We start from the raw sequence: 27,104 nt of genomic DNA on the forward strand, positions 1-27,104 counted from the left end.
TGCAAGACTAAAACATTAATTTAAAATTTCCCGCAAGCCTTACTTTCTTGTAACCAAAGTGTCACAGTGAGTGTCACTCAAACACATACACTATTCACATCACAGGATATATACTTAAAGAAAATAGACCTCTTTAGTAGACGGGGACTCAAACAGTCCCAGATTCTGCCCTTTTTGTCTTCAGTTTTAGATCAGGTCCCTTTACTGTATTCTTTCTTTAGAATTTTATTGCTACACCTACCATACACTCTTTTTATCACTAAGAGCTATAAAGTAACTTAAATTTCTGAATTGAATCCAGCCTCTGGTAAAATGGGTATTCCTTAACTGTAATAGCTTGTGTTTAAATAATTGAGAGCCAATTTTTAGGCATACATTTGACTTTATTTTTTAGAAGCATACGTGAAGTAGTTTTACAATTATAATTTACGATTGAGACATCGATTTAAAAATTTTCTGAACACCATAGCTTCATATTATCGTATATACCTATTTTTTAAATTAAATTTATGTTAAGATTTCCCTGTATTACTAATTCAAGGATAAAAAATAACCTAAGGTAAGCTAATACCACCCACATGGATGAAAGTCTTGAAAAATGCTCTTATTTATTTACATGGCTTTAAATATAATTTGACCTGATTTGAACCTTAAACATTGTATAGGCCTGGGAGGGGGTGGGCCTTAAACCAAAAAATACCTCTTGCGTTGTTGAAAACAGCCAGAAAACCATGGTTCTAGGACTCTGCTAAGATTTTACTCTATTGACAAAGCCTCAATTATTTGTAAAGCACTAATTTCTAGTTTAACCTCCTCCGCACTTGAACACAATCTTAAAATAATTGAGTAGTAGTTCGATGAGAAACCCAGTTTGTGTTACCCGCCCCCCATCACGGGCGGGGGTCTACGCACAGGTGCCGGGCACCGCCCCCTAGCGCGGCCCCCAGGGGCCCGAGTCCTCGGAAATCTCACGAGAGGATGCTGGGCGCGCGGGGCCGCACGCCGCGCCCCAGAATGCACCACGGACCCGTACGTGTGCGCGCGCAGCTTCACTGAAGGACGTTCGCGGGAAAATTTCAAAAAAAGTCAAAACAAAACAAAAAGCCCATACGAGGCCAAGCCAAGTTTTCAAGCCACAGAGCCCGGGCGGTGGCTTCCTTCCCGTCGCAGCCCAAACTGCTGTAGAAGTGTTGGCGAGGACCACCCGGTAAGAGAGAGGCCGCGGAAGGAAAGGAAGACGGCGCTTCCCTCAGGCTTCTGGCCCGCGCGTCAGCTGTGGAGGTATGGGGCTGTGTGGAGGAGGAAAAGAGAGGGAAGACTCGCGAGAGTGTGGTTCATGCGCCTGAGGGTGGGTGAGCGGGGTCCTGCTGAGTTTGGGGTCCGAGGAGAAAGATGGGGAGGGTCTGGGCGGGGCCATATGGGGAGGCGGGACCAGCGGGGGGGGGCTTGGTGTTGGAGGCGGGCCTACTTTAGGGGCGTAGTCTAGGGGCGGGGGCGGGGCGTGCAGTGGATTCTTGCAGAATCCTCCCTCTCGCGATGGGAGCAGGGAGTTGGCGTTTTGCGTTTCTTTTTTGTTGGTGGGTGGTGGTGTTCATTGAGCGCAGTAGTCTATGTCTTAAAAGAATGGAGCAGAGGTGAATTTTCTTTCCGTCGGGTCTGTGGGATCATGAAGAGCTTTCTCTTGTTAACTCGCGACTCAGTGCAGCTGGCCCGGTCTTCCCCGTGTGCCAATGAGAGGAGCCCCAGGAGGCGCTGTTGGCCCTCGCGCCCTCAGCCTTTCAGCGCTGGACGGAGGGGAGTGGTTGATTCGCGACTGTCTTCCCACAACACAGAGTACTAGGGCAAATCGTTTTCAAAGCCCGTGAGGGGATACTCGGAGTGTAGTTTGTTGGCTTGCTCTTTTACATGTTTTACGCGTTTACAACTGTGCATCTTAATTCAGTGAACCTGTTGTATGGGCTCCTCCCCCCGAGCAGGGAAAAGATTTGAAAGTATTAAAATAAAAAGTTTGAGACACAAGCATATGGAAAAAGGCCGAAGTATTTTCCAGCAAAGGTTTTTGTTTTAATCTGAAACATTTTGAAAGCCTTGGGCTCTTCATGGTTTTAGTCTAACTCGTTACCTACTTAATGCGTCCGAAACTGTGATACGATTAATTTACGTTTATCACAGATTACATTTGGTCATCCACCTTCAGCTGGTTCTGAATGTTACCAGCCTTTGTTGATAGACCTTTCAGAACATTTTCTCATTACCTCCCTGAAGGGGGCAGTGGAGGAAAGTTGTTACAAATGAAAGAATTGACACCATGTGTTGGGATCATTCATCACATAGGCTGGCTTAGAGTTGTTCATTATGACTTTGTCGGTTATACTTAAATTGAGGTTTCTGTGTAATGTACTATATACTAGGTTCACCTGGAAATATAGTCATAATATATAGTCTATCATCTCTCCCTCCAGAGTAAAGTTAGAGACTATTTCTTTAGAATTGGGCTTAACTGTACTTTTGTATATGATAGATTTGAGTTCATTTTTTCATTATCATACTACATGATTTCTTGAAAGGTATTGGCTAAGACCACAGAAAAGAAGGGCAACCTGTTGGTATTTTTTGTTCTGTCCTTTTAAAGTATTGATTGGATGTGGAAGCTAAATGGCTATAGGTGTAACTGTGCATGCACACTTAAAAAAATGGTATCTTTAACCAGTTCCATATTTCAACAAGTGGTTCCGGTAACAATTACACAAGTTTTGCATTTATGAAAACCAGCTATAGAGAGGCCATGTTGGCCGATTGAAAGTTATATTGACCGTCTCAGTCACAGAGAATCCCAGAGGAATATCACATGTGTGTTGGCTCTAATTAGTAGTGGTAGAGCATCACATAAGACTGGAATCTAGCAAGAAATGATTTTTTAAAATTTTATTTTGGTCTAAGGGATATGGATATTCTTGTTTTGTGGGTCCTGAATCACTAACATTTTAATAGGAAAGGAGAGGTACCTTGAATTTTCAGTGTTTCAGTAAAAAATTCAGTAAAAGCGGTGAAGGAAAAACAGTTCATAGAACAATACAAATTTTGAGCATATTACTTTTTTTTTTTTTTTACAAAATAACAAATATCACCACCACCACCATCATCATCGTCATCATCATCTGGACCTGGTTTAGAAAGGACATTTACAAAATTGACCATTTGTTAGGCTCCTCATAACTCTTGGACATATAGAAATTATTTCTCTGTTAAGAATTGCTACATAGCTGGGCATGGTGGCACATACCTGTAATCACAGCCTAGGGGTGACTGAGGCAGGAGTTCAAGGCCAGCCTGAACTACAAAAAACAAAAACTGTTAGGAGTGTATTAGTTTTTGTTGCTGCACCAAAATACCTAAGTTAGGGTACCTTTTATAGAAAACACAGTTCTGGTGATCTAAGAGCATGGTGCCATCATTTGGCTCTGATGAAGCACGCCTGATTACATTACAATTTGATAACTTTAGGACAGGAATGTATACAAGAGGAAGTGATCATATGACAAGGCGGTAAATAGATTCAGGAGCCAGAACCTCTCTTTTTCATAATGACCCATACTCATGGGCGCTTCCTGGAGTCCTGCAAGGACTACATTAATTCCGCCTGAGAGCAGTGCCGCTTATGACCTAATTCCCTCCCACTAGGCACCATCTCTTAAAAGTAATGCCACCTCAACACAAGTGCACTAGGGACTATGGTCCTAGCATATAACTTTAAGGAGAGCAGAACAGCAAAGAGAATCTACACTCTTCCTCAATAATGCAATCCTTATACTTTCCTCTAGTTACAAGAAAGCAGGTTTAATATGTACTGTTATTTTCTAAATAAGCAGAGGTTTTTTGGGCAAGTTTAGTAAATTTTGATAATTATCTCATGATAACCACAATCAGTACTAAAATATTTGCATCAATTTAACAAGTTGCAGATGTAAGCTTATAGTCAGTCCCACTCCCACATTCAGCCCAAGGCAACTATTGATTTGCTGTCTCCATAAATTTACCCTTTAGATGTTTTGTTAATGGACTTACAATATAGATGCTCTCTGGATCTGGTTTCTTTCACTCAGCATGTTTTTTGAGATTCATATATGTAGTAACATGTATCAGTAGTTTATTTCTGGTTTTTGCTTAAGTAGTCTGTGTACCACATTTTATCAGTTAATGAACATTTGGCTTGCTTTTATTTTTTAACTATAATGGATAAGGCCGCTCTAAACATTTGTGTACAAGCCTTTGGACATATGTTTTTATTTTTCTTGGAGTGGAATTGCTGGTTTGTATACTAAGTTTAGCTTTTTAAGAATGTACTGAACGGTTGTCCAGTGTGGTTGCAATCATTCCTCACTCCAGCGCTGTAAGGAGGGGCTGGGGGTTGAGTTTGCCACATGGTTACTAGACTTACTATTGTATCTTTATTAAAGCTGTCCTAGTGGTTATGGTGTGGTATCTCATTATGTTTTTATTTTGAATTTTTCTATTACCTAATGGTGTTGAACATATATTTCTGGTTATTAGCCTGTCTTTTTTGATGTGTCTTTTGTCCATTTTTTTGGATTGTTATGTTTGTTTTATTATTGTATTATTAGTGTATTTTGGATAGAAGTCCATTATCAGATATGTGTTTTATAAATAACTTCTCTAAATCTGTTACATGTTTTTTCATTTTTTATGTTAAAGTTTTCAATTTTAAGGAAGCTTAATTTATCTATTTTTTCCCCTTTTTTGGGTCACAGTTGAAGTCTGGCAACAATGTCCAGTGAGTATTTGTGTGTGGCATAAGGAATGTGTCCAAAATTTTTTTTGTATCTGAATATACATTTTACCCAGCAGTATTTGTTGAAAAATTGTCATTTCTTATTGTAGTTGCCTTGGCACTTGGTTAAAAAACAATCAGTTAACCAAAATGTAAGGGTTTATTTCTAGACTGTCATTTCTGTTCCAGGGATCTGTGTGCCTACTCTTAAATCAGCATCAGGCTGTCTTGACTATGTTAGCTTTATAGTAAATTTTGAAATTGGGAAATGTAAGTCTTCCAGTGTTTTCTTTTTCAAAAAAAATTTTGGCTATTATGGGTTTATTTACATACAGATTTTAGTGTCAGCATGTAATTTGTTCCAGAGCAACCCTGCTGCAATGGATTTTGATAGGAATTGAATCTATAAATCTCTTTAGGAAAGAATTGTCATCTCAACATGAACATGGTATATCTATCCAATTGTTTAAATCTTTAATTTATTTTAATATTTGTTCATTTTACTGTGAAAATCTTGCCCTTTTGTTAAGTTTACCTTGAAGTATTTCATGTTTAATGCTATCATGGATAGAAATGTTTTAAAAAATTTGTGACTAGATTATTTGTTTCAGTATATAAAAATATAGTTGTTTATTATATATTGCAACCTTGGTGACCTGATTATTACTTCCAGTAGGTTATTTTTTTGTATGTATGAATTCCATATGATTTTCTATATATAGTATCATTTGGATTTGATATGAAATGGGATAAAGACAATTTTACTGGTTCCTTTCCATCTAGAAGACTTTACTTTCTTTTTTTTTTTTTGCCAAATTACTGGCTATAACCTCTGCTGCATTGCTCAGTAGCAGTGGAGAGAGCTGATATTTCTGACTTGTGATCACAGGAGCAAAACATTGAATCTTTTACTATGAAATATCATATTAGCTGTTTTTAGTAGTACTAGAATTGCACCCTCTGGCTCTCTGCCACTGATCTTTGACCTCAACCTCTTTTATTTTTTTATTTTGAGACAAGGTGTCAGTAATTTTCTCAGGTGGGACTTGATCTTGTGATCTTCCTGTCTCAAGCTTCCAAAGTGGATTGTGCCACAGTGACTGGCTTCATGTTAACTGTTGTTTGTAAATGCTCATTACCTTGAGGGCTTTTCCTTGTAATACTAAATGGGTAGGAATGCTTATGAAGAAATGTTGATGTTGCTGTTTTCCATCCAATGAGATGATCAGATGGGTTTTTTCTTTTATTATGATTTATAATGTTAATTGATCCACTAGTGTTATGTTAACCTTGCATTCCTGGGGGAAAATCATGCTTGATCATGTAGTAGAATCCTTTTTATACGTTGCTGGATTTGGTTTTAAAATATTATATTTAGGGTTTTCGTGTCTATGTTCATGAGGAACCCTGGCAGATAATATTACTTCATGTGATATCTTCAACTTTGTGGTTAATAGTGGAACCTTAGAATGAGTTGGGAAGAGCTTCCTTCATGTTTTCTGAAAGTTCATGAAGGACTACTATTATTTCTTTAAATATTTGATAGAGTTCATCTATGAAATCATCTGTTCTGAAATTTTCTTTTTGGTACTTTTCCAGTGACTTGGTCTCTTTAGTATCAATGCTCTGTGTGTGTACATATTGGTCTGCTCCAGTGCTGGCTCTGTGGTGGTGCGCACTGTGCTTCAGAGGCTCATGGGCACCTGCTCAGAGCCTGTGTCATCTGCCAGATTATTGCCTTGCACATCTGCTCCAGTGCAGGCATTAGGCGTTCATCTTCTCAGGAACCTACTTGGCCTGCTGCCAGGTTCTGGCCCCTGTGTATGTCTTCCCTACACAGGCTCCTTGAACCATGGTCAGGCATACCGAGTGGTCAACAGTTGACCCCCAACCTTCCTTCAAGGTGATCTGGGATCAGTATCTCAGGAGTACACTTCTCTGTGAACAGCTTTTCCTGATACTCTGAAGAGTAGTGTATCAGTCAGTACCTGAGAAATGCATTGTCTGCAAGATATATAAATATAAAAGGGTTTACAAGGTTGGCTTAAATGGCTGCCTATAGATTCAGGTGTGGACAAGTGCAAAAGAGCTATCTACATGCTGCAGAACCAAAGGAGCCAGGGCCTGGAGCTCAGTGTAGTATCCTGTGAGAGTTGGTATCAGGATGCTGAAGGGTCTGTCCTGGAAGTTGGGAGATGAAGACTGGAGCTCCTCTGAAGAAAGAAAAGTGAAACTTCCTTCCTAGTTTCCTGTTTATACCATTCAGGCAACTTGTCTCTCTAAGGTTGATTTTCCACCCAGAGCTATGCTGATCTAATTTAGTTAGGCATTTCTTACTCAACTTGACACATCTATCACAGATAGGTTTTTGACTAAGTAAGGTTCTACTGGTGAAGCGCCCATAATCGCAGCTCTACCACTCAGTGAGCCACAGCTATTTGGAGAGAAAAAGTTTTCACCGCATTCTTGAGGAGAACAGGTGTTCTTCCTGGGGCCTTCTAGCTCAGCACTAGGGCTAGCGGCTGCTTCTATATTTGTTCTTCCTGTGTTCTTTATAAAGTTTACATCTTACTGGTCAATCAATCCATTGTTACTCCAATCCCATTATACTGAATTATTCTTTGTATCCTTGAATATTTTCCTTTTTCAGTTTGTAGTGTCTCTTCCCTAATTAGACCCAGATTAATCACCTTCATTACTTTCAGTTTCCTCAAAGTTCATCTCTTGAGTTGTGAAAGTTCCAATTCATGAGCCGGGCGTGGTGGCTCACGCCTCTGATCCCAGCACTCGGGAGGCTGAGGCAGGAGGATCTTTGCGAGTTCCAGACCAGCCTGGGCTACAAAGTGAGCTCAAGGCCAGCCTGAACTGCACAGCAAGACCCTGTTTCAAAAAGACCAAAAAAAAAAAAAAAAAAAAAAAGAAAGTTCCGATTCATGGAACAAAAGACAAGTTTTGGTTGAGGAATATGTCAGGATTTTGCAAGTGATGAATTGGGCTTTATATTTTCTTTGTCCCTTTCCAGGCCTTTGGAAGTTAGAAAGAGTGAAGTATGTGGAAGGTAGGGTTGAGTAGGAGGAGGAGAGCCAAAGCGGGAGGCGTGGGCTCCCTTTAGATAACCTGCCTTCACAGGTTCCTTCACATGAAGGATATCTGCCTTCAGATAACCTGACTTCACATCTGATGATATTTTTTTTTTTGTCTTTCCCCCCTTTTTTTTAATCAGTACTGGGGATCGAACTCACGACTGCCTGCTTGCAAGGCAGGCGCTTATGCCGCTTAGCTAAATCCCCAGCCCCCCTGACTATATTTTTAATTTTTTGCCAATGGTTTCCATTTTTTAGATTTCAGGGAAGGGGCTCTTTTATATCCTCTAGAAAAATAATGTGGATTTTATAATACTGACTACACAGGCTCTTCCCTACACAGGCTCCTTGAACCATGGTCAGGCATACCGAGTGGTCAACAGTTGACTCCCAATCTTCCTTCAAGGTGATCTGGGATCAGTATCTCAGGAGTACACTTCTCTGTGAACAGCTTTTCTGTTCACAGAGCTACTCTGAAAGCTAGTGTGTGAACAGCTGACTATATATATTTCATGTAAATTTATTTCATTGGAATATGAGGTTTGGTTCTCTTGCAACTACCCATGAGACCCTTTGATGCCTCTTGCTCTTTGCTCCTTTTGTTCTTCCCTCCCTCCTTCTGTCTCAACACACACACACACACAATGATTCAGGATGGGTTTTTTTTTTTTTTAAAGTTTTTACTCTGTTGTTCAGACTGGTCTTGAACTATCTGTGTACTCCAGTCTCAAACTTATAGTGGTCTTCTTGCCTCAGCCTCCTGAGTGTTGATATTACAGGTATGTGTTACCATACCTGGCCAGGGTAGATTTGTTTTTTAAAACATACAGATGAAACTTATTAATATCTAGAACAATATCACTGGCAATTGAAATAAAATCATCAACCTCAGGGACATGCTGGATACTGACATAGGATAAGAACTGATAATATACCATTCTTAATCATAGAAGAGATCTAAGATTATTGTATAAACACACCAACCAAATATTTACCTACAGTAAATTGTTAATGCAACAACTGTAATTCCACTAACAATAGAAAAGTATTCAATAGTATTAACATAGATTTAACTATCTAAAGATGAATAAACCTTAATGGTTATACTAGCTAAGATGGAAGATGTGGGGAAAGAAGCCATAAAAAGGAAAATTTGAAAAATTTAGCAATGGAAGATGAGGACAAAAGAGCAGAGGGATAAAGGATCTCACTAAAATGTAAAAGGAAATTACTACAATTACATGAAAGTAACAGAAAAGTATAAAGTAGAAGAAAAATAATAAAAAATAAAAATTCAAAAAAGAAAATCTTAACTTGCCTCCAAAACCAGTGAAGGGAAAAGGTGAGTCCAATAAAAATTTCACAAGTAGTTTTCCAATATATGCATTTTTGGAAACCACTAGCTATGGTTTTCTTTGCCTAGACTTACGCTTTGTGGGTTTGTGAGGTACATCCCTGCTCCAGAAACTCTTCTCTGCACTCTCAAGCCTTGAATCTGAGGCTGTTCTTGCTTATGTTGGTGGGTAGACCTCTGTCTTTCTTTCTTTCTTTCTTTTTTTTTTTTTTTTTTTTGGTACCAGGGATCAAACTCATGACCTCGTGTTTGCCAGGCAGACGCTTATACCGCTGAGCTAAACTCCCAGCTGGTAAATGTTTTTCAAGAGTATAACTTTGGCTTTGATCCACAGCTGATCAGACTTGAAAATACTGAATTGCTGAATTTTTTTATTTAATAAGAATTTAGAGGTGCTATTTACTTTAGTGACTTCTAACATCTTCCTGAGACTGGTTCCTGTTATTGTCATTATTGTTATCATTATTGATATCATATCATATTGTCATTATTGTTATTGTTTATTGTTATCACTACTTAAATCAGTCACATTAAAGGCCTCATACTTAATCTTAACCCAAGTTTTCTGATTTTGTTGTATATTATATGTTGTATTTATGTGATGCAGTCCGTTTCTTTCCTTTTTAAAATTTTATTTATTTATTTATTGTTTTTGATACCAGGTGTCAAACTCACAACCTCATGCTTGCCAGCGAGGAGCTTGTGCCACTGAGCTGTATCCCCAGCTCTTTTTTTTTTTCTTTTAAAGAGAAAAAAAAAATTCCAAAACAAGATAACAGGAGGGTAACAATGGTTAATACATTACATATAGTTATCTTTAAATTACTCAGAGTCCAAGATGTAGGTATTTGATTGTCCAAACAATATTAGCACAAACCTTTCTTTTCAGTGAATTAAGATAAATTAGTAGTGTATCTTAGCTGTCTCATATGTATGTGTGTGTGTGTGTGTATATATATATATATATATATATATATATATAAAATTATATTTTTTTCATTTTTCTTTCTTTTCTCCTTTGCCCCATCCAGGTTTCTCTTTCCTTTCAAAGAGTTTCTTCCCTTTTTATGATATGTACCATATATTTTGGATCTTATTTACTGTTTCAGCTTCTCACATTAGAGGACAATATGATGTTTGCACATGTGCCTCTGGTTTATTTCACTTATAAGTGTAGTCTTGAGTTGCATCCATTTACTTATAAGTCTCCAGTTTGTCCTTTATGGCTGAGTAGTATTCCATTGTATAAAAAGACCACCTCTTTTTTATCCATTTCCCAGTTGATGGGCAATTGAGTTGTTTCTGAGATCTAGCTATTACAAATTGTGTTGCTATAAACATGGGTCACGCCGGGCGTGGTGGCTCACGTCTGTAATCCCAGCACTCAGGAGGCTGAGGTGGGAGGATCGTTGTGAGTTCGAGACCAGCCTGGGCTACAAAGTGAGCTCAAGGCCAGCCTGAACTGCATAGCGAGACTCCGACTCAGAAAGACAAAAAAAAAAAAAAAAAAAAAACCAAAAAAACACCAGAAAAAAAACATGGATCACATGCATTGCTGTGGTATGTTTTTATTTTACTTTTTATTTTATGGAAAAAGTTAAAATTTCATAATAAGATGATAGAATAACAATAATTAATACATTGCATATTATTATTATATTACTATATTTAAAATACTCAGAGTACAAGATATGGGGATAAAAATTTTTGAAATCTATATAAGTGCAAATCTTCTCTATGAACTAAGAAACACTAATAATATGATGAACTTGCATGTTTTCTTTTTCCTTCCTTTTCACCCATCCTAGTTCTGTTTTCCTTTTTAAAAATTTATTTCCATTTCACAATACCATTTGTATGTTTTAGACCTCATTTATGCTTTCAGTTTCTTACACTAGGAAATGGTGATATTTACACATGTGAGTCTGATTTATTTCACTAATGAGTATAGTATCAGATTGCATCCATTTATCTATAAAAGTCTCAATTTTGTCCTGTATGGCTGAGTCGTACTCTGTTATATAAAAGTACATCTTTTTTATCCATTCCTTAGTTGATTGGCATTTTGATTGTTTCTAGGATTTAGCTATTACTAATTGTGTAGCTATAGGTATTTGGTGCACATATATTGCTATGGTATGATGTTTTTAATTCTTCTGGGAAGATACCCAGAAGGAGAATGTCTGGGTTGAATGGGACCGCTAACCCAAGCTCTTTGAGGAATCTCCATACTGATTTCACAGTGGTTGCACCAGTCTGCACTCCCACCAACAGTGGAGAAGCATTCCTTTTTTCCATAGCCCTGGGGATTGTCCCATCCCATTGCCTCCTGAATTTGACTTTGGTGAACTGGATGTCCGGGGTTGCATCTTGTTTAAGTGTCTTCCCATTTTCTTTTACTTTTTTAGTTTAATTCTTGGGGTGATGTTCATAAATTGCTTATGGTAGGCTGTTTTATTGCTAGTATTTAGAACCCTTAACAGATGACTACTTCTCTGTAGTATCTTCCAGGTGTACTGCTTTTTGGGTTTTGTGTCTGTTGCAAGATCCTATGTCTTCAGCTTATTGGGAATGAGAAGTTGCTGCGTGTTTGTCGCAGTCCCTGATTCTTTGGCACTTTGATGGTTTTTCTAGGATCCTTAGCCAATCTCAGTCCTGGAATACCAGGAAGAGTAGCTGTTTAGAACAATTATGTCTCTTTTGGCTAAAGTGGTGCCATCAACAATCACAGTAGTATGAATCACAGCCTAGAAAATGACAAAACTGAAGTAACCATTAATTTGCCACATTTAATCATATGAACTAGATTTGTGGTTATATAACAAAATCTAAAACAGACCTGAAAATTATATGCAATATATGTCTTTAATATGTCAACTTTACCCTCAGGGGTTAAAATTTAAAAGTGATTGGGGAAAAAATAGAGAGGTAGAACAGATTAGAAGTAAGGCTGGCAAACAAAGAGGGATCATGCTATATTTGGGAAATTAGTGCAGAAGACTAGAGGGAAAGAGAGAAGGAAGAGATAAAAAGAACAGAATAAAACAAGAACCATGAAGAGGCTAGAAACCATGTTCAAACTTACATGTAAACAATATCAAACAATAAAGGAAAAAATACAGCAACAAGAACACAACAACAATAGCAAAAAGCAAAGAAGAGAGAGATGAAAAAGTCCACTTCTGGGTTTGCTGTCTCTGGGAGATATGTGCAGACAGGGTCTCAATCCATGTTGATTTAGTCCTGCGAGTCAGTAGTAGCTTTCTGGTGGGGTAGTGAGCCTGAATCTTCTGGTCAAAGCTAGACTCATTTGGCCTGAAGCCATCAGTGCACTTTCCAAGGGCCTGAGCCCTGCTGGGTTCAGCTGGATGAAACCAGCAGCTGCTCTGAGTTCTGAGCTCAACCTGCCCCTCTCCAGGTGGCTCCCAGCCAATCACTATTTACGCAGGATGATAGAGCCCCCAGCACTCATCACCAGCTAGTGGAGTCTTTCACATCTACTGCTCCCCTCCATTGCTGTGTCTCTGTCTCGTCTGGGGTTGCCAACAGTCCACAGGTTTGAACTGCGTCTCCATACTCTCTTGTCTCAGGAAGAAGGTACCATCAGCTGCCTGCTGCTTCTTTGTTGGAGTTTCTCTCTTACCTCTCTCTGTGGACCTCAGTTGCATTTCATATCCCTCCTGGATTTAGGGGACCCACTTCCCTCCTCCTTGTCTTCCTCTCATTGCTATATTCCAGCGTCTGGATGGCAGTATTCAGAGAGACTCTTTCTCTGCTGCTTACTACTCCATCATCTTGATGCCTCCAGTTATTGATTCTTGACGTTATCTCTGGTTTTGAAGTAATGACTTTTTCGCTGTTCTTATGCAACTTAAGTTTATACTGTTGTTTTCTCTCTCTCTGTGTGTGTGTGTGTGTGTGTGTGTGTATGTGTGTGTGTGTGTGTTATTTCTATAGTCCTTGGCTAGCTTCTTTAGGGCATGTTCTTATTATATAATAATCATTACTGACCTTGTTTTGATGCCTAACCAGTGTCCATCCTTCCATTCTGTTTCCCAATAGGGCCTAGATTTTCTTTTGGTAGATACCATTTTATAGGCTTTGGGGGACACTGATTGCACTTCAGCTCCTGGGATAAACTTTGATTGATTTGCCTCTTTATCCTGTCCTTTTTCCGCTTCCTCTCCCCTAGCTCCCCATCTCCCAATCCCTCTCTGCTTGATCACAATCATTGATTAATTGTGGGCATTAACTTTAGTCTGGAGACATTTGAGGTCTCTTATTGGGATAGAGTATATACCCTTTTCTAAGGCGTATGATGTGCCACATGGCTCCTGCAGTGGCTGAAGCTGTTTTCTCATCAATAGATAAGCACTGTGAAGAAATAGATCAACTTGGAAGTCTGCTCTTCTCTTGCTGATTTCTTGAACCATCAAATTCCTTTTTTTTTCGGGGGTTACTGAGGACCTCATGCTTGCAAGGCTTGCTTATGCCACTCCAGCCCTCAAATTCCTTTTATTACATTAGCCAGTTTTAAATGACTTACTAAATATCTGTATCCTCTGTATTTCTCAATTCAGGTAGTTTCAGCTAGGTCTAAATTTTAAGTAGGCTGTTTCCAGTAAGAAGCATTTCGAAACAGAATTATGACCTCACTTTATTTTCTTGGAATGGTGATTATGGAGAGTAGATGTTGAGATGTCAGGTCATCTATTATTCTGAATTGGTCTATGTGTATGTATTTACAGGGTGTTACAAATATTTTGATACATGAGTTTTGTTCTAGTCTGGGTAAGCATACATATCTCTTCAAACATTTATCATTTACTTTTGATGAAAACATTAAAAAATTGTTTCTATAGTTTTTTGAAATATACAGTACCATATTATGTGTAGCCACTCTACTGTGTGATAGAACACCAGAATTTATTTTTCCTATTTATAACTTAATACCTTATTCATTAATCTTTTCTGTCAACTCTTCCCCTTACCCTGACCAGTTTCTCGTAACTACTGTTTTATTCTCAACTTTTACGGCACTGAGTTTTTTAGATTCTGCATATGAGTAAGACAGTAAGGTTTTGTCTTTCTATGCCTGGCTGATTTCATTTAACACAACAACCTCTAGTTCTATCCACGTTCTTACAGATTACAGTTTAATGGGTGATATATAGAATATATATGTATATATACCTCACATGTACATATACACATATATGTATATATACACATTTTGTTTATTCATCAGTTGATGGTAACATAGCTTGTTTCTATTTCTAGACTGTTATAAATAGTGCTGCAATAAATAGGGGAGAACAGAGGTGTCTTTTACATATTGATTTTATTTACTTTAGATATATAGCCAGTAATGGGATTGTTGGATCATACAAGATTTCTGTATTTAATTATTTGGAGGACATGATAATATACAGTCTATTCCATTGTAGATTCCTGCCAACACTGCATTAGGATTCCCAGTATTTGTTATTTTTTGTCTTTTATAGTAGCCATTCTAATTGAAGTGAAGTGATAACTCACTATGAGTTTGACTTACATTTTCCTGATGATTATTGACATTGAACTTTTTTTTATTTGTATTTCTGTTGTTTATTTGTGTTTCTTTGTGAGAAATTACAATTTAGGTCTGTTGCCTACTGTCTTATTTTTTTCTCATTGCTGAGACAAAATACTCAATACTCGACGTTAAAGGAATTATTTCAGCACAAAATTTGTAGAAATTTCAGTGCTTCCATACTTGGCTAGCTCAAGGAAGGAAGGTATGGCAGAGGGTCATTGCAGAAGAGAAACAGTCCTGGTATAGCAGGGCAGCAGAAGGCAACAAGCAGCAAGAGCAGCAGCAACAGCTACAGCTTGCTTTCCCTTTTTATCCCTTTTAGGCTACCTGCCTTTTGGATGGTGCTGCCCACACCCAGGGTAGGCCTTCTCATCATCCACACCCAGCACTATGCTAAATCAATCTGGAATAGTTAGTAATCACATACCATTAATCCCAGCATCACATTCTTAAACTCAACGTCACATTCCATAGATCTATGACACCAGGAGGCCTCGGAGTAACATCTCAATATGAGCCATAATACCTGTTTTTAACAGGTATTTTAACAGGATTATTTTTTTCCTCATAAAGTTGAGTTTCATAAAATATTTTTTGCATGTTAATCTCTTGTCAGGTAGTACACAAATATTGTCTCCCATTTTATAAATTATCTCTTTATTCTTGATTGCTTTGTTTGCTATGCAAAAACCTTTTAGTTTGACATAAACCTATTTGTCTGTTTTTGAATTTGTTTTGTTTTGAGTCTTATCCCTGGTGTTGTAGTTAGGGGTTGTGCAGAGAACAATTAGAATCAGGACATGGAGTTTATAATATTATTTTTATAATGGTCACTGGGAGTTAAGAAAATGCAGGAAATCTATCTGCAACACCAAAGACATAGAATAAATATTAGTCAAGGGCCTTAAATCCCACAGCAATGTTCCACATGAGTCCAGATAAAAACCTAGAGTTCATGACAATGCCTCCCACCTGTCCAACTGGCGGTCCAAAGCCCACAAGACGGAATCATGCCAATCTGTTTTATGGATCCATGCTGGGAAGGCCCAAAGGTCAGTGGTGGAGCCAAATAGTCTATGCCAGTGGGGTAAAGGAGCTGTGCTGGTGAAATGAGGGTTCTACGCTGCAGCCAAGAAGTCACACTCACAACCAAGACCAGGGCTGTCCTGAAAGGCACCACAGCCATCCTCAGTGACACAGAGGCCCCAAGCTTCTCTTCCGACAACACAGTCGGGTACATGCCAGGAAGCCAGCGTGACGAGCTCATCCTGGAGACCAAGCAGCACACATCTTCCCCTCTGCAGCCAGGAAGCAGTGCTCGATGTGAGAACCAAAGCTTCTCCAAGAGAACCAGTGGCTCAAACAGCAACTCGTAGGAGAACCCACAATGCCTCAACGCAATGCAATAACACATCAACGCATTAACAACCTCCTCCTTTTCCACCTATTTATGCTGGCAACTTTCCTCAGGTGGAGCATCTACGCTCAGTGCCATGCTGATGTAATCCAGCTGGTGTTTAAGTTGATCACCAGTTCTTAATTCATAACACCTGGTCTTTCAAATTTTAGCCTTAATGGATATGTAGTGTGTCATTATAGTTGTATATTGTACTTCTCCTTTAATTAATGATGGGCTTATTTACTATTCATAGAGCTTCTTATGTGAAGTATCTTGGATTATTATTATTATTATTATTATCATTATTTTTGCTTATAACCTTTACACACATTTTTAGATAAGGTGGTTGGTACCTCCAAAAAAAACCCAACTCCTGGAATTTATCTTTTCATGCTGCTAGGGATCAAACCCACACATGCTAGGCAAGAACTGTATCTCTGAGTCACAATCCCCTCCTCCCCTCTTGGATGATTGAGATTACATCAAATCTATAGGTCAAATTAGTATAATTAGTAAGTTAACAATAGTTTCCCTTGTAGTCTTTCTTTCATCACTAAGTACAGTGTTAGCTGTAGGATTTTTGTAAATGTCCTTTGTCAAGTTGAAGAATTTTTCTTCTAGGCTTGGTGAAAGGTTTTTCATTTTTGTTTTTTAAATTGTGAATAGATACAAATTTTTGGCACTTTTTCCTTCTTTGTTGAGTTATACATTCTTGGGAGTTTTGTCCTCATTTAGTCACTTGAACTGTTTCTGTGGTAATGTTGGGAGTTCTTCTTTACAGTCATCATTTGTTTTGGAATCCTGTTATCTTGCATTAGCTTTGTCAGCCAACTCTGAAGAACAGGAATCTCTGAACTTTTGATGCCCAGATTCTTAGTTGACGGAAGCATTTAATCTTTTTTCCTAGTCATTCCTTTATAAAGTATCAAACATTGTATTTAGTGACAGTAAATGCTTGATGTGCTAATAAACTTTTTAATCACAGTGGCTTAATATAACATAGTGGTACATTGCTTCTGAACTCAGTTCTCTCGATGATTCTGCTTGCAAACTAAACTGGTTGAGAACCAAATCAAATTTCTCCAGAGGGTCAGCATTGAAACTAGTTATTGAACTTGATTTGATTCTCATCCAATTTGGTTTGTGACCAAAATCATGAAAGAAATCAAGTTTATCAACTAAAGTACCACTGTACAAGTGTTAATTATTGCTGGTGTTTCCTACTTTAATGTCAGAAGTCTTTTTTCTGCAGAGTCTCTCTGCTTCAGGGTCAAGACTCTCTTCTGTTTTGTGGCTGTTTCTTTCTAGAGTTCCAGCTGCATGTAGTAGGAACCAGAAAGTACAAGACGTGAGCAGTTTCAGGGGCCAGAGCTGGAAATGGTTTACTTAAATTGTGCCCTCAATCCTTTGGTCAGAACTCAATCAAGTGGACAAATGAGGACAAAATTTCCAAGTGGGAAATATTAGTTGTCCCCAAATGTGGGGAGCACTGTTGCACTCTTTTGTACTCGTTTGTGGTTCAGACAACTATGCTAAGTGTTGGGAATGTAACAGTGAATGAAATAGACTTGGGTCTTGTTCTAGTCAAGGTTGTCCTCTAGACATCCTTAAGAATTTGGTGAAAGAATTGTTTAGTATGTTCTCTCTGTCAGATAATTTTCTTGCTTGACACAATTAAGGTAATAATTTTCATAAGAAAAAACAAACCCAGCTGACTATATTAACACACGTAAGTGGGTAATGGAAGCATTAAAACTTATAAAAAAGTTCTTTAAATCTTCTATGGATGGTTTTTAACATAGCTCCTGTGGAACAAATACTGTAGAGTTGGTAAAACATACCAGATCATCTCTGCAAATTTATTTAATGTGTTGTGCATGTTTTAAGATTTTTTGAGTCAGTTACTAACATTTAAACACTAAAAGAGTTCACCTTTTTAAAAAGTCCACATTTTGAGCTCTTTAAAAGTGACATGGCAAAAAAAAAAAAAAACCCAAAAGACAAAAAACAAAAGATAAAACCTAGAAAAGGGACTGGGGATTTAGCTCAGCGGCATAAGTGCCTGCCTGGCAAGCACGAGGTTGTGAGTTCGATCCCTGGTACAAAAAAAAAAAAAAAAAAAATGACATGCAGTTTAATAATATGGAATTTGAGTTCCTTTTTGACAGCAGCTGGCAAGAGCTGAATCTTAGCTGACTTTAGACAAGGCTGTACTTTCTAGTTGCCTCAAACCTGTTTTGAATGCTTTATTCATTTAATTTATCCATGTGGACATTTGAATTTATGATCTTTGTCTAAAGTAATTTACCAACTTTTGAATCATTTCGAGGCATAGTTGTGAAACTAACACTTAGAAAACAAATGGATAGGTCAGAACAAATTTATACATTTGAAGGAAATTATACTTTCAAAATTTTATACTGCCAAAAATTATTTGTGTAGTAAACATTATTGGTAATATATGTCCCATAGACATCAAAATTTTTTCTTTTATGAACTATTTTTTAACTTGTTAGTTTTATAAATATGGATTTTATGCACTCTTTTGGTTTCCTGATTTATATCTAACATTATTTTGGTCACAAGCTTTATTAATATTTTGTATTTTCCAGATTATGGTTATGTTCATATATATTATATATGAGTTGTACAATAACCTTGTATATCAAAGTAAGACAAGCATAAAAAAAAGAAAAATAGGGCTAGGGATATGGCTCAGTGATAGAGAGCTTGCCTAGCATGCAGTGAGACCCTAGGTTCACTCCCTAAAACTGCCATAAAAAGAGGAGGGTCTTCCAAAATAATCTGTCTCAGAATTAAGGAGTTCCCAAGAGATTGCCAAGATAGCTTCTGAAGAACTTTATGGGTTGTGTTTATGCATTTTTATGTAATCAGAAGAAATGAGCATTTCTGGTTTCCCAGACTCAATTGATTTTAGCAAAAAACATTCTAATGACTTGTCTCTGAAATGTTTTCAGGGAAGTAAACTGAGGATAATGGCAAAGCTAGCTGTTGACTGTTACCTAGGGAAACTAATTCTTGTCTGGTGCTCGTTTCATTACCCTGTACCCCCAATCCAAGGGTAGCTGAAGCTTCCTATTGAAGCATTTTTAAGCAAGCTTTTGGCAGGTTTTTTGTTGCATCTTTCTAATGTGTGAATAAAGGCATTAGAAGAAAAAGTAATTTTTGAATGCTGCAGTCTCTGCTTGGTTATGTGCCCTGAGACCCGCAAATAATTTAAATCCACAGTGTATTTGATATGCATATCTTCCCCCAAAGTTTGAATTCCACAAACACAAATTGAGTCATTTTCCGAATGTTTGTAATATGAATGAAGCTTTAATACCAATACCATAAAACTTCTGAAGGTCTATGAGCATTTGTTGTACATTGTTAATCCAAAACAAAACTTTATTCTAACTAAACTTGTGGCTCTATAGATGCTAAACTTATTTCCATTGATCAGTACAACATGTTTGTACCAACCAGATCTAAAAAATGTGTAAAGGAGTGCCATGCTGTAAAGACCTTATTATAGTTGTAAACACGAGTGCAGCTGTTACAAATCTAGCAAAACCTCAGATTAAACAATTTCACATTTACTGAAGATGACATTCCAGACCCATTTTTTGTAATGTAAACACTGTGAGACATGCCTTTGAAATGAGTAGGATTGCCATTAATATTAATGCCACTGAATTCAAGGCTGAGAAGTCATTTGTTTTTGAGCTTTATTTTTCACTCCAAATTTTGGAATAAAATAGGCTTTTAGTCTGAAGTATGATATGTTTATTCATAGCCTGAAAAAAATTTGACCCTGTTGCTTTTGAATTGTAGGAAAACAAAAATATAGTATAAATATTTTGTTCTCTATGGTCTTTTATCTTAAATGAATTTGTTAAAATTAAATTTGGCAAAAATTAGCTGTTAATGGAATCCAATTGCTTTGGTCAATTATAGAAATAAAAGGACACTAAAAGTAACTGTTATTTGAGGACTGTACTAGTGCAACATTTGAAATTTTGTGTTTAAGGAAAGAATTTTATTTTAAATGATTCGAAGCATTTATTTATGGTTGTCTTTCAGCTAGAGTAGGATGAAACAAACATTGAAAATCTGCACCACTGGAATGTTTTTCTCCCTAGTTTCCACTAATGGAAGAACTAGTGAGTGAGGTATCAATTTGGCCATGTGGTCTTTTCTAGCGCTACTTTCTGCACACTGTTTTTCTATGAATTCTTCTTCTTCTTCTTCTTTTTTTTTTTTTTTTTTGAGATGCTAGGAGTGAAACCTAGGACTTCGTGTATTCTAGATCAGCACTCACCACTAATTCTACTGATGCTAGACCTGCGCTCCCTCTTGTATAATTTTTGTCACACTTAGGATTATACATGGAAGTATTGTGTGTATGGCTTTCTTTTGATTGTTTGGTGGTGACTGTATTTTGAAATTTCATTTGCCTTTACTGAAATCTGTAATTGAACATTTGGGGAAAATTTTAAGTTGGGTAATAGAGTAGTTATATGACTGTGTATAAGTGATCCTTAGTGCTCTATTTGAGGCAACATTTGTCACAGAAAGACAGTTGAATCTCATTTAAACTTTTAAAATTTTGTTTAAAACAGTTGAAATCAGATATTGTCAAGTATCAAAATTAAAGCTGGAATTATGAAAAAAGTATGTAGCTAATGTGATATTTATTGAGAACTTTTTTCATGTACCTTGATAAATATATTACTTTAAAATAGATTTATTGAAATATAATTTATCTATCATACAGTTCACCCATTTAAAATGGGCGATTCTTAGCACGTTTACTAAGTTGAGTAAGTATAGTAATCATAATCAATTTTAGAACAGTTCATCACATAAAATGGAAAGTATAACTATTAGTAGTGATGGAATGTCCCTTTCACACATGCACCTGTTCACCCCCTCTCCCCAATAGACTTTTGCCAGACTTAACTACTGTCTGTCATATTCAGAGGAACTCTGGATATTTCCATCAACATAAAGAATACTATAATGACTGATGTTGTGTTGTCACTTCTTTCTTTCTATTTTCCTTTTAAAAAAATATATGTATTAAGAGATTGTGGAGTTTTCTGTTAATTTTTTTGACAATTAAAATTTTTTTTTGAGAAGGATATCTGGGCAGATATAGAAGAACCTCCTCCTTTCCTGTTTATAAACATTTTTTTAACTGCCCTGGGGGATTTTCCTTCACCTGACCTTTTGCCCTTTTTCTGATACTAAGTCTTCTCTTTATCAAGTCCTTTTTAAAATTTTTTGATTTATTTTTGAATTGAAAAGAAGGCCTTTGCACTGAACTACATCCACAGTCCTATTACAAGCTTTTTTATTTTTTTGAAACAGGGTCTTGCTAAGTTGTCTGTGCTGGGCTTAAATTTATGATCCTCACGTCTCAGCCTCTCAGAGTGCTGGGATTACAAATGTGTGCCAAACTCCATCTCCAGATTTGACATTTCATTAGGAGAACTCACAGGGTTCAGAACACAGTTGTCTTCATAATTATGATTGATTACAGAGAGAGGATGTAAAGGAAAATTAGGAAAAGAAAAGGTACATGGTTATAATATGAAAGAAACCCGGAACAGGCTTCCATGAGCGCTCTTTCTGCAGACTCATATAGGACACATTTAATTGCTCCATGAATGAGTTCTGATGCCTTGCATGAATGTTTTCTAGCAAGGAAACTTATTAGAGATGAGTACCCAGGGGTTTTTTTGAGTTTGGTCACATTGTATCCTCTAGCAGCTACCAAATTCCAGACTCCTAAAGGGAAAGCAGGTGTTTAGCATAAATCACATTGTGCGGATAGTTTAGGGATAGTGAACCCCCTTTAACAGTTATAGTAATGGGAGTGCTTCCCAACTCCAAGTTCCTGATGTCTGCGAGGGCGAATCTTGCAGCTAGTCCTCTCTATGAAGAACAATCTGGTCTTTTAAATATTTTCTACATAGTTTCTACGAGGCCAACTCTGAGAATCAAAGTTAAGTTTTAATCTTAGTTGATTACAGGTATCTTTAGGTATCTTTATCTTAGGTAAAAATTTAAAGCAGACAGATTGGTAATATGGTTAAAGTAGTCAAAAAAACTGAGCTTCAAAAAAGATTATTGATGGTGAGAAATATTGTCTATAAAATATTGGAACTCAAGGTTGATAGGGAAGTGTAGAGGGTTTGTGTTTAGATTGAGTCCCCTCCCTCCAGATCTTCTGTTGAGAGTCTAATCTCCAATGTGACTACTACATGTGGAGCAAAGGCCTTTAGGGATAAAATTAAGGTTAAACTTGAGGTCATAAGGTTGGGGTCTTAATTGATAGGGTTGGTGGTCTTATGAGAGGAGGGAGATCTCTATTTCTCTCTAATACATGAGGTCATGTGAACACACAGTAAGATGATGTCTGCCTATAACTCAGGAAGATTTTTCTTCCCAGGAACCATATTGGCTGGCTTGGACTTTCAAGTCTTCAGAATTGAAAGAAAGTATAATAGTGTTGTTTATGCCATCCTGTCTGTGGTGGTCATTGTGGTACCTCAAGTTAAGACATGTGGAAGTCAGACTAGGACTCCAGCTTTATCAAGATGAACTGTTATATGCAGCAAAAGAATATTAATATGGTGCTAGATTTCTTATTTTTAGTTTTAAATATTTGTTTTTGACCATTCACTCTTTAAACTTAGTCTACATACCACCTTTTCTGAGTTACCTTGAGTCATTAATCTAGGATTCTAGATCTGTACTATTAAAATGTCATAGTGATTAGCCACATTTGACTATTTAGATTAATTAAAATACAAATTTAAAAAATTAGTGCCACTGACCCTTTCTTCTCCTATGTGCTCTCCCAAAACTGTTCTGCCATAGCAGGGATTGTTTGTAAACTCATTACATATATTAAATTTAAGATGAAAACTCTGACCTGGAAGGCGGATCTTTTAGAAAAAATTTTTAAAAGTTGTTATTATTTTAATTTTAATGAAAATATACAGCCTAAAGTGAAGAAAATACAGTGATGTAAGGGAAAGAAACTTCAACCTACTAAATGTCCATAGATAAGTTCTTGTTCTCTAAAAACAAAGAATGCATTTTAGGACAACAAGTTATGAGCAGAATATGTTTATTGAGAGAAAGAAAGCTTCTGTCTAGGAGAGAAACAGAAGGGATCCTGAGATTTCATAAAGCAAAACCCTAAGATGAAGCGAGTTCAAGGTAGGGAATAACTGGGAACTCACAAGGTGGGCATGAGGTGGGACAGAGCTATGGCCAACCAATAGGATTAATTGCTCGGGTAAAATTGATTACATTAGGAACAATTAGGGAAGCGAGTTATGAGTTACGTAGCAAGCAGGCATGCAAATAGTGCACTGGCTCTGCTTGCAGGGGCTTGGGATGGTGACTTCCTGCTAGTTTGGGGTGATAGAGACCTATTTAGAATATCAATCCCTAGTGACTATCCTTAGGAATTATGTAGGTGCATTTGTTTAATCTTTTGTCTTGATGTCTGGTCCACAGTGGAGGTGTCTGTCTCCCTCACAGTTGCAAGATATCTGGTCTTCTGTTCTGGCTCCTTCGAGGGCCCAGCCTTGTCTGATTACCTGTAATATTTCTGTCTGACTCAGTTGCCTATAGCAGTAACACCAATAATTTATTTTGGAATAATGTAAAGACTGTCTGAACTTACACAAATAGATATTTATACAAAAATATTTTAATACATACAACTTCCTTATTTGAATTAGAATTTATGATGAAAATCTTTCCAAGTCAGCCAGGAATATTTATTATATGCTAATTATTCTATTACTTCAAGAATATATGTGTTATGTTTTAATGTTATTGTTATACCCACTTTAACCACCATCCAACATTTTAGCCTCTAGGTCTATTTCTTTTTCTTTGTGTGGTCTTATTAAGAAATAATTGCATGAGAGGAACAAAATCTTAAGTTTGGTGGCACTTAGTACCAAATAATTCCAGATGTGTGCTTTCCTTACATATAGAGAGCACCTACTCTGCTGCTGTATTTATCTTCTCATCCTTCCTTGTCTTCAGTACTCTCCCATTTCATTTAATTTTCACCTAAATTCCAGCCTTGTTCTATACAGTTCTTGGCCTGCACCCTGATACCTTTGCCACTGGCTCTCCCTGCAGCCCCCATCATTGACATGACCCTTGGCAGGGAGTGAAAATGATGGTGGTCTTTGCATCCAGACTCAGAGCACCCTCAGTCAGCAGTAATACTTGATGTAACAAATACCAGGGCAGGATAACCACATATCCCTGGACTGGGATTTTAGTTGTCAGTTGTCCTATATGCTGTGGTTTAGGCATCAATTTGAAGAGATTGAATTTATTTCCTACAGCTTCTTTTCTTGGTTATCATCTAATAGTATCCCTTATTATTATGTATTTTACTCGTCTTTTTTATTCTTGACATAAATTTTTCTTTTTGTCATTTTGCTTTGATCATTCTTTCTCATTTTTGCTTCCTTATTTCTTTTAGATTTCTTCCATTTTCTTAATCAGACTTAACAGATTTTCTTTCTGCTTGAATCTCATTATCTAATTGCTCAATGGCTAGGGATGGGAGGGCGAAGCAGGGAAGGCAGGGTAAATGTGCTGCTTGTTGATTGTTTAGCAAGATATTTAAGAACCTACTTTCTTTTTCACTCTTGTGTTTGGGAGATCGTGAAGTTACTACTAATACACACTTTTTGTGTATAAATCCTTACAAAGAGAGGACTGAAAGGATGCCCACTTATCGGGAGTTTAAGATGTACTGTGGGAAAAAGGACCCGCCCATGAAGAAACTGCCAGCAAAACAAGACTGCCAGAAGTTAGCCAGCATGACAGTGAGACAGTGTGGTGCTGGTGACACATTGCAATCAGATGACAGATGATGAGGGACAGTCTTTCAGAGTGAGAGGAGTTTTGAACTTAAACAGATGAATTTTAGTTGTGCCACTGTTGGTAACTTTTATTTTTTAAATTTTATTTTTGGTAACTTATATGAAGAAAGATTAACTATTGACTAAAACAACTTATTTTGGGCTCAAAAAGCAAGGTTTTTGTTCTTGGAAGGCAGTTACATGTGAACAGCCGTTTCAGTTTTTAATTGGTCAGCATTTACTAAGACATGATTTGAATGTGGATATTTATTACATAGAACATTATATCTAGCAATAGAATTACTGTTAATGAAATACTCTGTATTTGTGGCACACAGATGAATCACATAGAATTTTTTAAAATAATGTGCTTGTCTTTGGGAAAATCCCACTTGAAACTGGAAAGAAATTTTTATTTTATTTTCATTACAAATTATAGGGGTTTGTTATTGTCCAGTTAGAAGCTTAGTAAATTCTAGAAGTAGACTAATTGGCCTCAGTTCTGCACAATTTTTGTTGCTTTGCAAGACTACCCATACAGTTTAAATAAAGTTAAAAGCAGGTTAAATGGTGTGTGCCTATAAAGTCAAACTAAAACTGTATTTTTTGTCTGTCAACACTTGAATTTAAAAAATGGCTTTCAGAACATGATTGCAATTTAGAATCTTAACTCAAAACCACATACGCCATAGTATTTTAAAATCTGGAACTAAAAAATAGAATCACATATATAGCATTTGAAAGTACATCTGATGTTAGTGTGTGTATGTCTTGCTGTCCTGATGCAGCTTTTGGGTTGCATTAGTGGTCTGAACATGATTCTTGTATTTCAGGAACGTACATTGCTTGGCTGCACAGATGGTATGTTTTAAATCTAGTAAATAAAAGAAAACTAGAACAGTGATTTTACTGTTTCATTTTAACTGACTTTTATTTATTTTAGATGAATGTGGTCTTTGTGAAGGTGACAGACTAAGCCTAGAAACTATATCCCAGAACAGAATGGGTGGGCATTCCTCCTGTTACCTACCACAGGTCTGCTGATTTTTCTCAGCTGAGCCAGTGCCAGCTCCTTGGGTATAAGACTCTGATTCCTTAACTATTGTCATGTTTACCAACCCACTCCTTGTGTTTCTTTAATTAAATGTCCACAGGCTAACCACACTCTCATACTTCTCACATCCCAATTGTCCTCAGCCTGCTCGTATAGTCTATTTCCCTGGATTATCTCTTTGATTTCCATAGCTTTAATTACTTTCTCTCTGTTAGTGGTTTCCACAGCTGTCTTTAGCTCAGATCTGTCTCCTTTCAAACTCTTATAACCCACTCCTTACTGGACCTCTTCATTTGGATACCTTAAGTACCTTAAGACACTCACTGTTTCTTAAGCTGTCCTATTTCTATCCAAATATGCTCTTACATCTGTGTTGCCTCTTTTAGTATTCAGTAGCACTATGCACCTGTATCCAGGGTCAGGAGCACAACATCATCCTTAACTTTTTTCTCACTTTTTCTCTTTCTTTCTTTTTTTTTTTTTTTTTTTGACTAGCTCAGCTCAGCTCAGTTTAGCCCCACCCTACCCTTCTCCACCTCTCCCCTTCCTTCTCTTTCCATTTTCATTTCCTTCCTTCCTCCCTCCCTTCTTTCCTTCCTTTCTTTTTTCCTTTTTCCCTCCTTACATCCCTTTTCCCCCCTTCCTCTGACCCTACTCTGTTAAATCTAATCACTGAACACTGTATATTCTACCTCTTCAGTATCTCTCATATCTAGGCACACATACTCCTTTACTTGCAATAGGGTTATGCTCCTACAAACACTTTGCAAATTGAAAATATCCTAAGTTGAAAGTACATTCAATACACCTAGCCAAACATAGCTTGCCCACACTGTATACTGTAAGGTATGGGTGGTTTCCCATGTTACAGTGCGGCTCTCTGCCCTGTCTAATATCTTGAGAAAGAATTATACTTCATTTTGCCACCAGGGAGA

At 37.2% G+C, this 27,104-nt stretch overlaps 1 protein-coding gene across 4 annotated transcripts in view; it reads left to right on the forward strand.

Annotated features, from left to right (window-relative positions):
• Positions 1-986: 986 nt before the first annotated feature.
• The window catches only part of Fancc (FA complementation group C), a 233,484-nt gene continuing 207,366 nt past the window's right edge, over positions 987-27,104 (forward strand). The window contains exon 1 of one of the 4 annotated variants that reach the window (XM_063229056.1): positions 987-1,281. The gene's annotated coding sequence lies outside the window, so the exon portion shown is untranslated. Of the gene's footprint in view, positions 1,282-1,576; positions 12,824-27,104 lie in introns of those variants that run through there. The other 3 variants (XM_063229057.1, XM_003468401.4, XM_063229055.1) reach the window with 3 other exon arrangements.

The sequence above is a fragment of the Cavia porcellus genome, unplaced genomic scaffold (assembly GCF_034190915.1).
Source record: "Cavia porcellus strain 051 isolate PalLab524CR breed Dunkin Hartley unplaced genomic scaffold, mCavPor4.1 scaffold_17, whole genome shotgun sequence".
Taxonomy (NCBI): domain Eukaryota; kingdom Metazoa; phylum Chordata; class Mammalia; order Rodentia; family Caviidae; genus Cavia; species Cavia porcellus.